Raw genomic sequence first — 13,375 nt, 5'->3', positions numbered from 1 at the left:
TGCTTTTTTATAGTTTTATCTTGAATTGGCTGCAGTCAGTCAGACTGAATGATGGCCGATATGACGTTGCTGGGTATTTGTGTCCATGCAACGGTGACGGCTTGTCTTGCTCCGGGGGAGATCAGCATCCTGTTATCTACACACTCAGCTGCTATGTTCAGCTTCTTTATTCCAGTCCTCACCTCTCCCCTGAGTCAGGAGGCTGTTTGCAAAGGCAGTCCAGTGGGGACCACACGGGGAGAAGGAATCAAGGAAAACATGTCTGACAAACACAACCAACAACACTGACGTTGCCTTTCATCTGCCTCATGGGTGGGTGGAGCAGATGTGGGATAGTAACTTGGTTGTGAACAGGACTAAACTATGACTACAGGAGTGAATTCGGGGTGTTTATAACCTCTCTTTTGTCAAGACCTGTCTGGAGTGAGTAAAGCAGATTGGTCCCGGACGGCCGAGGGGAAAAACGGGGAATTACAAGTCTGAGATGACTCCATTCATTTCAGTGGTTCAACATCCTGATTCATCCATTTGAGAGGCGTGAAAAGATGAGTCAAAACTCAAACATGGCCTCTGAAGCTGCTCCTCATTCACAAAGAATGTCCAAATGAGCTCAAGGGTCTCAGTCATCAGCGCTTCAGTCCTAAAACAATGTTTAAAAACGGGCCAAACACACAGACTGGAACCGGCTTGATTTCCAGAAAGCCGCGGAACCGGATTTGTGGGAAACAGAAATATTGCCTAACAGAAGTTTAAAGTTTCAGTTTATGTTTTGATAATTTGACTGGAAGTCAGAGGGGGTTTAGTCTTAATGGTCTGGATATATGCTCTGTGATCAGCTTGGGTATGGTGATTAGCTTGGGGGGGGCTCACAGATGAACCCGGGGCAGCGCAAGGTTTCAGCTCCCCGCTGGTGTAAACTGTGGGTGGCAAGGAGATAAAACAGAAGGCAGACACGCAGCATTGTTTATGCTGCCTGTTTGTGGTCTACATCCATGCTGGAGGGTGTGTGTGCAACCCTTATGTCCCTGCAATGTAGCATTGGGATGCTAAAACCTCCTTCACTAAGAAATACATGTTATGGCACACTTTAACTTGCAGGATAATTTTGAATAAAAGTAATGAAAAAAGAAAAAAACTGTTTTTCTTTACATAATGTACGTCAACTTGAGAAAATATTTTTTAAAACGTATGAAAACTCTGCATTAAGCAGGATAATTTCCCGCTTGATAAAGCGTGTCAGGAGACAGGAGTAAGTGTTCCCTACTGGAGGTCCATGATTAAGTATGGGGGGTCCCGCCCCACCTGTCCCCCTGCCCCTAGCACCCAGGGTCAGTCACCAGAGAGGTGGTCCTGCCTGGCTCCATCTACACCACGAGCCCACCCTATCAAGGCTAAACAGTGTGAAACAACACATTAACTAGCAGCCTGTCCAAATGTCAGCCAGGACAAGTGCTTGCTTTAAAAAAGACCACCACACTTCCAGCTGTGTGGTCCCACATCCACTCGTATTGTTAGATTTTTGTTGTTGGTTTAACTTGCACAAAATCCAGTTGCCTGAAAGATTGCTGGAAAAATAAAAATCAGAGTAAAAAGTGGGAAAGAATTTGTGGCCCTGACGTTTCGCTTGTATTGAAGAGCGACTCCTTGACCCTCTGGGACTCTCTGGTCAAGCTATGTTCCTCCACTTTGACTAGAAAAACTGGGGAAATACTAAAGATGAAACAATACATGAATATTTGGGGAACATGATTTTTTTCTTTGTTCTGTCGGATGAGGAAAATCTGAAGGTTTGGGGGGTTTTAAAGCTTAACATCCAGAATGTGGTGGTCTGTTAAAAGGACAGGTTGAGTTTCACATAAATGACCGATTTAAAGTTTGTGAAATCATTAAATTATATGATATTGAATCAGGATCAAACTTGTGATTTTTGCCCCTTTGATATGAGATTACTCTGTTATATTGTCAAAATTTGACTGTGATGGTCTGAATGTCTGTCCCACTGAAGATTTGATGCCACCCGTTGGAATTTGGTTTGGTTTGTTTATTTCAGAGTCATGCACAAATGTGCCCAGACAATTCAAAGATGGCAAAACAGGAAAAAGAAAACAAAAAACCAAAATCAAGACACATAAAACCATCAGTTTGTACAGCAACACAGGTCAGGATTTACAAATGAGAGGATTGTGTGCTGATGTAGGACACACTGTTTTCTGTCTTAAATTCCAGGCCTTCTCAGTAAATCTAGCTAACATACAAACCTCCTCCTGGAAGAACCAACTCAACGAGTCATATTCAGTCATCCAAGACAAACCGGCTTTCTTCCTTTATACTATTTCAAACAAAGATTTCCTCCGTTCATCGTACTGTGGACGGTGAAACAAAAAGTTCACCTTCAACAACTCGGACCTCTCCCTCAGTTAACCTGAACATAAGTTTAGTTTAAGTTTAGATTTCCTCCAAATCTCCTTCCCCAGTTTCTTATGAAAATGAAACAACTTTTGTTTTAGTAAATAAAAACAGAGATAAATGAATAATAAATTGAATTTAAATGCTGTAATCTTTTTTCTTTTATGAGCAAAATCAGCTGCACAATGAAAAAAATGCTGTTTCTATCTTGTTTTCTTCCTCACTTTGAAGATTTGCATTCTAAAAAGTTTAATTAAACTTTAGTTGCTGTAGTTGTTTGTTTTGTTTCTACAGTATACAGTACATATAATATACATCAGCTCTTCCAGCTTTCTGGAAATTAGGTGAAAGGTGAGCTGAAAGAATGATTGTAATGAAATGAAATCTGTTTGTTTCTCATGCAGCTCTGCAGCCTTGTTTGTGTTTTCTTCTTGAATGGTTCAGTTCTGTTTAGCACAGCCACCATAATCCTTGACAAGCAACGACTTTTTGTAGCTTTGTACAAATTAAAACTTTGTACTAATTAAAAGCATAGAAACAGATAAAATGATGCCTTTCTTGCATATAAACCATCTGATGTGATGCATTCATAGATATAATCATCAAGGTCAATAAAAGCAAATCTATTTTATCATTAAAACTGGTCCACACCCACATACCCAGCCGTCTTTGGCATTACAAGTTAAATTCTGCAGGGGATTAGTATCGCGACACTTTGGTGGTATTGTGCAACCCAAACCTTCACTACTGTTCCACACATAAAACTCAGAGAGCGTGACTAACCCGGCAGTAACAGGAGCCGGGGCTGTCGGTCCCATTGGACTCGGGACTAGCATGTCAGTGTTTCAAACCGCTCTGCAGCAAGAAGCAGCCCCAGAAACTCCCCAGGCCCCCGGAGACCCTGTAAAACCAAACAGTGAGGTCAGCCTTGGGCTCCTATCTCATAGTGAGGATTACACAGACTCACATGCACATACAGAGCTGAGACCACTGAGACTGAACTTGGATTAAGTCATTAAGGGTAACCATTCCCTAAAACCTCAGCCAGGGACTTTCTCTGGAAAAAATCTCTTTTTCTCACAGCATCTGATGTTCTGTGAGCTGAGCTGGCAGGCCAGTCCTGACCTTTGTTTTGGTCGGAAGGTTTGTTTTTTACAGCTGATTATGACACACTATGTCCTTTAGTCTTCATTCGTTTCAAAAACATCTCATTTAATGCCATTCAGGCTACGTCCTAATATAAGACACTTAAATTAAACAGTGCAGACTGATGCCTTCAGTTATTAATTCTACAGCCTTTTCAGTATTTCCCTGCATGCACCTGCATTGCTCTTACACACACACACACACACACACACGCATGCACGCACACACATACACACACAATCACATACACACACACACACACACACACACACAATGAAACACAATCTCCAATAATTTCCACAACAGTAATGCAAGAAGTTTTATTGTATCAAACAGGTGGGGATGATCTTCAGGGCCAGTGAAATGCATCGCACTGAGCACGCTCTACGACTTATGACTGCACGTGTGTGTGTGCACGTACAAGCATGTTGATCCTCACAATTCCTTTTCCTTCATGATGATGCAGACGTGCAGTCAACACCAGTGCACCTCCAGAATGACATGCTAACGCTGCATGAGCCTGTGTGGCTTCACACATGGATGATGCACATGTGCATTCACACAAACACTCGAACGTTTGTTGTGTGTGGCTGCAGAACACAGCCACCAATGTCCCGCTACCTTCTGTTATCACAGTAATGCTAGTCCAAAAGGTTTTAAGTGTGGAGAACAAACCTGTTGAAAATAATTCATACTAGTGTCAAAAGAGAGAATCTCAGGATTGTCTTACATTCCAGGCCCACACACATGTAGATGGACCCCATTTGTCAACATTTAAGGGATCGATTGTAAATCCTATTTCATTTATTGCTTTCAGCCCAGTCAGAGCATCATAAATAATCATGTCAAAGGGATGGTCAGGGATTTGGCTTTGGAATCTACACTGATTTGATTATTCTTTGTTAAAAACAAGAAAGAAAAGAGAAATAAAACATAGTTGGGATGCAAATCTTAAAGTCCTAAAACTGAATTTCTCATTTTTAAAATTGGTCCCAGAAACACATTTTAATTAAGTTGGGAACGAACAATGTTTACAGCTTTGTCTGATCAATACTTCATTTTAACAATACAGAAACATGCCTCCTTATCATGTTTTAACTGCACAGAGCACCAAATGTGTGGCACATCTAAACTTCAATCAGGCTGTTTGAACAGGCTGAAATTAGAAAGAACTTCCCTGAATAACATGGACACGGACAACAGCACATGTATGTTAAAAACTATTATATATCATTCATATTATTAACATCTTCATAGGTATTACACCATGTGCATAACAAGAATTAATGAAAAGAAGATAAAAAGCTTTATTAACTCATAGCTAACCTATTAAAAAACACATCCACGCCAACGCGTTTCAGCCTAAGGGGCCTTCATCAGGGCGAATGGCAAAATGTTTGTCTGGCAGCTTAATTCTTGAATATATAGACAATCACCAGCAGCTGCTCTGTGTGGGCAGGTAGACGCTCACATGGTACCCGTGGCTGCCGATGACAATCACAGTCAGATTCTTTAAACAACAGGTTAACACAGCAAAATATAACAAGATTCAACAGGTATGTATAGAAACATCATATATCAACTAAAAAATAAATAGATATTGTTCATTTCTTCTTCAAGGAACCACAGATTAATCAATTACAAAGAAGGAGAGAAATCCAGTTCCCCATTCAAACCTGGTACTGTGTCGCTTTTAGTGTGTAGATCCAAAATGCCTCTCTTTGTAAGAGTTTTTAAGTCTGTCTCCACCTCTAACTGGGTTTTCTACATGCTCTATTCCAGATACCTTCAATGAATTACAGTTACCATGGTTAGCATCCAGATAGTGAACAGCCGTAGGATGTTGTAGGTTACCGGTTCTAACTGCATGTTTATGTTCAGCCAACCTTGCTTTTAATTTGTGTTTTGTTCTTCGATGTAGAAGCAACCACATGGACATTCTGGTCTGTTTACTACATATGAAGTATTGCAGTTAATAAATGATTTAATGTCAAACGTAGGACTGGATGATACGTCTGTAAAGTAGTTAGCATTAATCATGTTGCTACAGTGGTTACACACTTGTGGTTTCCTTTAATGGTAGACAGCCAAGTTTTTTCTTTTAAAGGGGCAAGGTGACTTTTAACCAGCTTAGCATTTAAGGTCGGGGCTTTTCTCAAACTGATGGTTGGAGAATCTGGAAGAGCTTCTCTAAGGACACTGTCACTTTTCAATATATCCCAGTTTCTTTTAACAATTAGTTTAATTTGATTAGCTTCGTTGCTGTATTGGGTCACAAAGTCAACTTGATTAGAGTTCGACTGATCTTTTTGTTTAGGGACCAGCAGCTGTTCTCTAGGGAGACTTTTAGCTTTATTGAAAGCTTTGAGTGTAGTTTGTTGTTTATAACCTCTATTTTTAAATCTTTGGCTCATGTCTTGTGTGTTGCTTTCAAACTCTTCTTCTCTATCGCGGTCACGTTTCAGCCTCTGAAACTGACCAAACGGAATATTATCAATGAGCCAAGGAGGATGGAAGCTGTCGGTGTCCTAAAAATAGAAGTGTGTAAATCACCGTTGATATCTTTAGAGATTTTAAGATCTAGGAAGTTAATTACAGATGAGGAGAAATCTAAGCTGAGCTTTAGATTCTTATTAGTATTGTTCAGATATGAATGGAATAATTCGGCTTCCGAACCAGACCAAAGTAGGATGATATCATCAATATATCTACCCCACCATATAATATTGTTTAGATAGGTATTGAGATCAGAGTAAATAAATTTTTCTTCCCATGCTCCCATAAACAGGTTAGAATAATTAGGTGCGAAACAAGCGCCCATTGCTGTAGCTTTTTTCTGTCTGAAGAATTGATTCTGGAACAAAAACACATTATTATGTAAGGTCCATTCAGCCAGTAGAAGGATGGAAGCTACTTTGGTCTGGTTCGGAAGCCGAATTATTCCATTCATATCTGAACAATACTAACCCTAACCCTTTGTGATCCAATACAGCAACGAAGCTAATCAAGTTAAACTTATTGCTAATTGTTAAAAGAAACTGGGATATATTGAAAAGTGACAGTGTCCTTAGAGAAGCTCTTCCAGATTCTCCAACCATCAGTTTGAGAAAAGCCCCGACCTTAAATGCTAAGCTGGTTAAAAGTCACCTCGCCCCTTTAAAAGAAAAAAACTTGGCTGTCTACCATTAAAGGAAACCACAAGTGTGTAACCACTGTAGCAACATGATTAATGCTAACTACTCTACAGATGTATCATCCAGTCCTACGTTTGACATTAAATCATTTATTAACTGCAATACTTCATATGTAGTAAACAGACCAGAATGTCCATGTGGTTGCTTCTACATCGAAGAACAAAACACAAATTAAAAGCAAGGTTGGCTGAACATAAACATGCAGTTAGAACCGGTAACCTACAACATCCTACGGCTGTTCACTATCTGGATGCTAACCATGGTAACTGTAATTCATTGAAGGTATCTGGAATAGAGCATGTAGAAAACCCAGTTAGAGGTGGAGACAGACTTAAAAACTCTTACAAAGAGAGGCATTTTGGATCTACACACTAAAAGCGACACAGTACCAGGTTTGAATGGGGAATTGGATTTCTCTCCTTCTTTGTAACTGATTAATCTGTGGTTCCTTGAAGAAGAAATGAACAATATCTATTTATTTTTTAGTTGATATATGATGTTTCTATACATACCTGTTGAATCTTGTTATATTTTGCTGTGTTAACCTGTTGTTTAAAGAATCTGACTGTGATTGTCATCGGCAGCCACGGGTACCATGTGAGCGTCTACCTGCCCACACAGAGCAGCTGCTGGTGATTGTCTATATATTCAAGAATTAAGCTGCCAGACAAACATTTTGCCATTCGCCCTGATGAAGGCCCCTTAGGCTGAAACGCGTTGGCGTGGATGTGTTTTTTAATAGATTAGCCATGAGTTAATAAAGCTTTTTATCTTCTATCTTCTTCAGTGCCTCAGTAATCTTTTTATTAATTCTACTGGATCCCATAACTGAAGAGCACCAGAGGAATACCACCATTTTTTTACACCCAAGCAGCACTCCAGGCACTTTTCTTTTTTCCATTACATGTGCATAACAAGACCAATAATAAATTTTCATATCTGTATTGTAAAGTTAACAACTTTCAAGCCAACCCCAATACAATTAATCCAATAAAATAATATTTAATTACTTTGATGATTAATAATAAAATTAGATCCTGTCAGGACTTGAAGACTTGAAGTGTGGATTCAGAGGGAGATTTAAAACAAAATTACATTCAGTGCAGAGTAAAATGTGCTACATGATTCACTCTGTTAACAGTTTCTACACATAAAACCCTTGAAATGGTTTTCAGATGATTATTCCAAAAATATGAAGAAAACAGTTCTACCATAGCTCTCAATTTCAGCGCTCAAGAAGACATTTTCTTAAACTATAAAGTGTTATTTTTCTAAACAATAAAACTACAGGAGAATACCAGTTCTCGCATGGCTTTGTCAGAGGTCACGTGTTGGCGGCGCAACACAGCTGGTGAAGGGAGTTTAAATGTGATGTCATTTAAAGTTCTGTTAATGAAACTAATTGTTCGTCATTTGACAAGTTTACTTGTCTTCGTTTCCTTCTCAGCAATCAGTAAAAGTTTAAGTTTAAAAAAGACATCTCTATTCTCCTTCATTAACTTGTACATCTTACCCCAAAAATATACTTACTTTTGTCATCATATCCGCATAAGAAACCGGAATTGTTCACATACTTGCTTGTGGACTACGCATGTTACCGTAGGATTCCACTAGGGGGCGCACTAGAGGACTCAGACTGGATAGAGATGCTGAATTTGTAGGCTGTAAACAAAACAATATACATGGCAAGAACAGAGGAGGTTAGTGTCTCAGCATCTGCTAACACCTGCTGAGCGTATTAGCGTTAATGTTACAGGACATGCACAAACAAGACTTTAAACAAAACATGTGAATGATGAACACGTGAACACGTAAGTAAAAGCAAGTATACTCTCTGCCTTAACTGGCAATTATTTAACCCCGTACTAAAAGCTCCCATTAGGGCTGGATGATTCGGTTTAGTCAAAAAAGCAGCACATCCTCACCTTTGAAAAGCAAGAACGAGGAACATGCTTTCACTTTGCTTCAGAAATTATAAAAGCAACAGTACTGAACTTTGGGGGCCCCTAACCAAGGATAATTCAGCATCCGTCCCACATCCTGTCTCTTCTCTGATCTCTCTCCAGTCAGTAAAAGTCCGGCTGGTGTCGACCTTCTGTTTTCCTCTCTTCCTCTGATAATGTCTCCTGCATTTCTTTGATGAATCAGCTATGCTGCTCGTCCAAAATGGCCGATATGTTGATAAAAAGGCTGAAAGTTGTAAAGTCTTGTTTTTCATGCTGCAGGACAACGACTGTTCCAGGAATGCGCATAATGAATGTAGGAAATTCACGTATTGCTTCAGAACTTTACTGTCCACATCAAAGGTAGGAGAAATGTAATTTAAAGCTCATTCTTCATACTTTTTTTGATTGCACATGATGTAAAATTAGCTAAAAAAGCAGCTCTTCGACCTTCTGCTTGACGGCTGACGTTTCTCTACCTGCGTTACAAACTTCTCTGGCTTCATTTGTTGTTTTAATGATAGACCCCATATAACCAATTATACAGCACAGCAGCGTCCCTCTCCTCGCTCGTCAACACTGACATTCATCAATATCCTATTAGTTACTCTTGGAGCCAGGAACTTTATCCCCCTACCCCCACCCTCAAAAACCGTCTGCTGTTGTTGTTATTCAAGTGTCTGATTTTCATTGTAACAAAATGCGCTTTGTTCTGAGCTCAGCCACTTCACAAAAAACTAATATTGGTGGATCATTGTCACAGAGGTTACCATGGCTACAGTCACACTTGGGGATGATGGAAGTCCTTCTCTGTTATCACTGGCTGCATCCCCAACTCCCAGAGGCAGCTTGATGCTCATGATAGCCATGTTCCATCATATCGTTTACAGGCTGCAACATCAAAGGTTTCTCAAACACACGTCTCTTTTCATTTGGTCTCAGTTTTCATATTTTTAAGCAAGGCACTTTTTAAAAAAAGAATTTAGCCTCATAGAATAATTTAAAGTCATATTTTAAGGTTTTATAGACAGCGATACACGGTCACAATGTTAGGAGAGTACAGTTAGAAAAGCATCACAGTTAGGCAAATAATGACTTAGGTAATTATGCTGTAAAAAATGGTGAGTAAGTCCATTTTTAAGAGCTTGAATGAAGACCAGACAGACGCAGGGCACTGGGGTCAGCATCTCATCTCCCAGGCCAGACAAGAGATCTATCGTCTTGCTGTTGGGTCAAGGCCAGCGCCCCCTTTAAGTCCCCGTCAGTGGGGCTGTCTGGCAGAAAACACACACTGATTGAGTGGCAAGAGGCTAATCCATCACTCTCCCAAATGAGGACAGAATCAGTCAGGAGGGGCCTTCAGATCACTCCAAACTAAATTACCATTAGATGTCAGACGATAAGCTGCAAAGGGTCAGCGTTGGTGTTTATTACAATGGAGGCTTGTTGAAACAATGGGTGAACAGGAACAGCTGGTAAAAATCTTGACATATTTCAGCATTTTCAGAATAAACACACAGTTATTATTATTCTTTACATCCATTTGCAGGAAAACCCCTTTAAGCCAGTCAGTCACTACCAGTCCATTTGCAGGGAGGTTTTAGTATTCCCTGACCGGCGTGAACCCTCCTATCATGCCTCATAATGTAATGCTCTAAGGTTGTACTGCGCTGGCTGGTAAGTTAGCGAGCTCTTTCCCTCGCTAACGGATGCACTTCAGCCGCTGTGCCTTTGAACAGAATCCCTGCATTATCCACCAGAGAGAAGGCAGATGCCATCAGTGTTCCCTCCCCTTCAGCCTTTGAAACCCAAGCCCCCTGTCTAAACTACAGCTCAAGGCACGAGTGAGAGGACCCGTCTGTTAGCTTAGCTCAAGAGACAGTTTCTCTCTGCTTTATTTGACCACCACTGAGTCTGGGCTGGAAGTTAGAGAGCGCCAGGGCAAAAAGATTAGGTGATGGTATCGTGGAGGCAGTGGGACCTGTGGCGCAGTCTCAAAGTTCCTGTTTGTCCAGGGAGAGGAGTCATTGTTTGTTCAAGACCTGATCCATGTCTGGCACACTTCCAGGCAGAAAGGTTCTTAGGAATTCCCTGTTTTAGCATCTAAACATTTCAGCCTTGACTTTTATTAAACTCAGTTTTAGGCTTCTGTGTTGTTTTCTGATTTTCTCCCTAAAGAAACATGAGGAAAAAACTGCATGGAAATGTTTGACATGTGAAATTGTGCATTAATTGGCTCCCTTCGGTTTGTCACAGCTGTTTCCTCCACACAGACGTTTAGGAAACTGTCACAGAATGTCATCTCTGTACGGAGAGAAAAATGGTTAAATCTGAAAATAAACTCTCAGCATTTGTTTGCCAGTTCATCAGCATGACAAAAATTTTGTGAACTTAATAAGGCAGTCTGGTATCTGTGCACGTTCTGGCATGATTTAGTTTCTCTACTTAATTAAACAGCACTGTATACACTCCAAACAGTATTTCAGTTAGTACTGTAGTATTAACGTTCGATAGCTGAAGGATGGTAAAGTGGCAAAGCACATCCTTCAATATTATAACCACCAACCCGGATATCAAGACACAATACTTTTAGAATGAACTGACCTCTGTTTTCACTATTAACCACAATTTTGACCTTTTCCAGCTCAGAAATTTTCTATTCATCCTCATTTACAAAAAAAAAAAAAAAAAAAGTTGGGATGCAGTTCAAAATGTAAAGAAAAACAAAATGCAATCAAAGTAAATCAGATTTATTTTACGGCACATTTAGAAACAACAACGTTGAACAAAGGGCTGAACAATTTTCAGAAGCAGATACAATAAGACAATAAAATTCTTACAAATAAATAAAATGTAAAAAGAAAAGGTACCAAGATACAGTAAAGAAATAAAAATACATAAAAAAGGTTTTAAAAAAGATTTCTTTAAACAATAAATTAGTTTTATGTTAGCCCTGAGGAAGGAATACTTTTCCAAAACGGCAACAGAAAAAGCATGATCACTCTCTTTTTTACTCTTCTTAGTGATGGAGCCGTTTCAGGTCCAAGACATCGTGTCATGTTGGGGCAGAGGAGCTGGAAATGTATTGGGGATGTACACCTTTAAGAGCTTACAAATCATATAATAAATCTTAAACTCAGCCTCATATTTACCTAAAAGTGATTGCAGGGACATGACAGGAGGGATGCCGTCTGTTTTCTGTTTTCCAGCGATGAGTCTAGCTACAGCATTTTGTAGAAGCTTCAGATGAGACAGAGCAGAAGTCCGGCCATGAAGATTTAAGGGCCGTGGTGTTAGATTTTAAATTTTTCAAAGAGAGGAATGCCTTAATTTTGACTACTTTCAGCTTTACTGAAAGAAACATGATTTGACTACAGAGTTGATGTGCTTATCAAAATGCAAATTTTAAGCAGAAAGGAGCCTCAGAATTCCTGGCAGGGTACCTACATGACTGACTAAACCAAAAAGAATGTGTTCTGTCCTTATTTGACTGAAGATAAATATTTGTCATTCAGCTTTTGACATCAGGAAGGCATAATTTAATGAACTTAACTGAATGAGTATTTTCTGGATTAAGAGGGAGATACAGCTGGATATCAGTGAACAACAGAGCAGGTACATGTGAAGCCTCGAGGAACTCCACAGTTAAAAGGGGTATATGCGGAGAACTTATAATTAAACAAGACAGAGAAGGATCTGTCTCTTAGATATGAGGCGTACCATTCACAGACGCAATAATTTACAAATCTCACGGTGGAACGGGAGATTCTCATCATGGATGCGGCGGATGGGAGATTCTCATCATTGATGCGGTGGAACGAGAGATTCTCATCATGGATAAGGTGGAACGGGAGATTCCCATCATGGATAAGGTAGAACGGGAGATTCTCATCATGGATAAGGTAGAACGGGAGATTCCCATCATGGATAAGGTAGAACGGGAGATTCTCATCATGGATGCGGCGGATGGGAGAATTTCATCATGGATGTGGTGGAACGGGAGATTCTCATCATGGATAAGGTGGAACGGGAGATTCTCATCGTGGATACATTGGAACGGGAGATTCTCATCATGGATGCGGCGGATGGGAGAATTTCATCATGGATGTGGTGGAACGGGAGATTCTCATCATGGATAAGGTGGAACGAGAGATTCTCATCATGGATAAGGTGGAACGAGAGATTCTCATCATGGATAAGGTGGAACGAGAGATTCTCATCATGGATAAGGTGGAACGAGAGATTCTCATCATGGATAAGGTGGAACGAGAGATTCTCATCGTGGATAAGGTAGAACGGGAGATTCTCATCATGGATGCGGTGGATAGGAGAATTTCATCATGGATGTGGTGGAACGGGAGATTCTCATCATGGATACGGTGGAACGAGAGATTCTCATCGTGGATACATTGGAACGGGAGATTCTCATCATGGATGCGGCGGATGGGAGAATTTCATCATGGATGTGGTGGAACGGGAGATTCTCATCATGGATAAGGTGGAACGAGAGATTCTCATCGTGGATAAGGTGGAACGAGAGATTCTCATCGTGGATAAGGTAGAACGGGAGATTCTCATCATGGATACGGTGGAACGAGAGATTCTCATCGTGGATAAGGTGGAACGGGAGATTCTCATCATGGATGCGGTGGATAGGAGAATTTCATCATGGATGTGGTGGAATGG

Source organism: Melanotaenia boesemani, chromosome 23, assembly GCF_017639745.1.
Source record: "Melanotaenia boesemani isolate fMelBoe1 chromosome 23, fMelBoe1.pri, whole genome shotgun sequence".
Classification (NCBI taxonomy): Eukaryota; Metazoa; Chordata; class Actinopteri; order Atheriniformes; family Melanotaeniidae; genus Melanotaenia; species Melanotaenia boesemani.
Note: the sequence above shows the minus strand (reverse complement) of the source record.